Source organism: Schistocerca serialis, chromosome 4 (assembly GCF_023864345.2).
Source record: "Schistocerca serialis cubense isolate TAMUIC-IGC-003099 chromosome 4, iqSchSeri2.2, whole genome shotgun sequence".
NCBI classification, from domain to species: domain Eukaryota; kingdom Metazoa; phylum Arthropoda; class Insecta; order Orthoptera; family Acrididae; genus Schistocerca; species Schistocerca serialis.
The window spans coordinates 415482227-415484726 of NC_064641.1; the positions used below are offsets into that span (position 1 = coordinate 415482227).

General features: G+C 63.0%; 1 pseudogene; it reads right to left on the minus strand.

Moving 5' to 3' along the window:
• Positions 1–2500, minus strand: part of LOC126475607 (large subunit ribosomal RNA) — a 7963-nt pseudogene that overhangs the window by 3703 nt on the left and 1760 nt on the right.

Genomic DNA, 2500 nt, shown 5'->3' on the forward strand with positions numbered 1-2500 from the left:
TGGGGTAAGGCCGTCCGGCCCAGCTGCTGATCCCCTGGGCGGCAACGCGGCAGCGACCTCCTCATGTGTGACCGGCCCCCATAGGCACTCAAGAGCGACAGGCTCCGAGTGCGGAAGGAGGCGGTCACGAATGAAGCCCGCGGTGGAGACGGGCTTCTTAGTGAAGAGGTCCGCCCAGAAGTCCAGCAGACCAGGGATGGCAGGTGGCGGCTGGAGCAGGGTGCCATCCAAGAGGCCGCGCACGCAACGTGCACGCGACCGTCGGAAGGCATCCTGCGTTCTCGCGTATTCCCAGCGGCGCCGCTTGCGCTTCTGCGTCGGCGGCGCGGCAGGCGGCCGCTTCGATGGTTGGCGCGGCCGCTGTGTCCTGGTGATCGATCTCTCCCCTCTGGACCCGACCGACGCAAGGGCATCCGGGAGCATGCCCAGGATGACATCGGGCGGCGTGCCCCGCCCCAGACCTATGACTCGATCCAGGGCAGAGAAACGCTGGGCGGAAGCAGGTAGCCCCGCCAGATGCTCCCAGATGGCGGCGTCAGTCGGCCCCTCCGGCGGCGGCCCGGTGGTGGCGGCCGCGAAGTCCTCGGCTGCGTCGACGGGCGGCGCAGCGGCCTCGCCCGCGTCAGGCAGCGGGCTCGCTGCTCCCCGGCGGGACGCCGGCTCTTCCCCCCGACCGATCTCAAGCGCCTCCATGAACTGGCGGACAAGCTGCTTGTGGGCAGCTTGCCGCCGTCGGCACTTGATTGCCTCAAGCGTTCGGTCGGGGAACATCCTGATGAGTTCTTGATTTACAAAGAAGAACCGGGCGTCCCTCTCGAGGAACAGTTCGGCCTCTGCCTTGGCGAGCGACAGGACTTCTTCCTCCGTCCACCTCGCGCGATGCCTCTCCGTCACGATCTCCGCGTTGGCGGCCGCAAGATGTTGGCGGCGGCGATGGACCCCGAGACCATTCTTGGTGGTGAAGCTGCGGTGGCACTCACTACAGGCGTATACTGCTGCAAAAGTTACAAGATTTTCGGCACGGCCGGTTGGCCGGCTAGGTGCTGGGGGAGTTGGGGTGGCACCTTCAGCGGAAGGGCCACCACTTATTCTCTGGTTACTGCCCCCAACTAAAAAAAGGGATAATGCGAGGGGGGGCTGGTAACCCCCCCAAGCCCCTGGTGCGGTCTTCCACTCTGCGAAAATCAGCGGGCCCACGAGAAGGGGAGAAGACCGCAGGAGAGGAGAGGCTAAGAGGGCTAGGCCCATGTATTGCGCATCACTCTCCCTGTAACCATAACCCAAGGAAGGCACCTCGCAGCAGCAGCACGACTACATCAAGACCGCACTTCGAAAAGCCAAGTCCGGATGCAGCCACACCGCCGCCACTTGGCCACCTTAAGAGAGTCATAGTTACTCCCGCCGTTTACCCGCGCTTGCTTGAATTTCTTCACGTTGACATTCAGAGCACTGGGCAGAAATCACATTGCGTCAACACCCGCTAGGGCCATCGCAATGCTTTGTTTTAATTAGACAGTCGGATTCCCCCAGTCCGTGCCAGTTCTGAGTTGATCGTTGAATGGCGGCCGAAGAGAATCCGCGCACCCGCGCGCCCCCGGAGGAGCACGCTAAGGCGGACGCGGCCTCGCAGCAAGGAAGATCCGTGGGAGGCCAAGGCACGGGACCGAGCTCGGATCCTGCACGCAGGTTGAAGCACCGGGGCGCGAACGCCGCGCAGGCGCGCGCATCCTGCACCGCCGGCCAGCACGAGGCCGACCAACGGCGAGAGCAGACCACGCCCGCGCTAAACGCCCGCACTTACCGGCACCCCTACGGCACTCACCTCGCCCAGGCCCGGCACGTTAGCGCTGACCCACTTCCCGACCAAGCCCGACACGCCCCGATCCTCAGAGCCAATCCTTATCCCGAAGTTACGGATCCAATTTGCCGACTTCCCTTACCTACATTATTCTATCGACTAGAGGCTCTTCACCTTGGAGACCTGCTGCGGATATGGGTACGAACCGGCGCGACACCTCCACGTGGCCCTCTCCCGGATTTTCAAGGTCCGAGGGGAAGATCGGGACACCGCCGCAACTGCGGTGCTCTTCGCGTTCCAAACCCTATCTCCCTGCTAGAGGATTCCAGGGAACTCGAACGCTCATGCAGAAAAGAAAACTCTTCCCCGATCTCCCGACGGCGTCTCCGGGTCCTTTTGGGTTACCCCGACGAGCATCTCTAAAAGAGGGGCCCGACTTGTATCGGTTCCGCTGCCGGGTTCCGGAATAGGAACCGGATTCCCTTTCGCCCAACGGGGGCCAGCACAAAGTGCATCATGCTATGACGGCCCCCATCAACATCGGATTTCTCCTAGGGCTTAGGATCGACTGACTCGTGTGCAACGGCTGTTCACACGAAACCCTTCTCCGCGTCAGCCCTCCAGGGCCTCGCTGGAGTATTTGCTACTACCACCAAGATCTGCACCGACGGCGGCTCCAGGCAGGCTCACGCCCAGACCCTT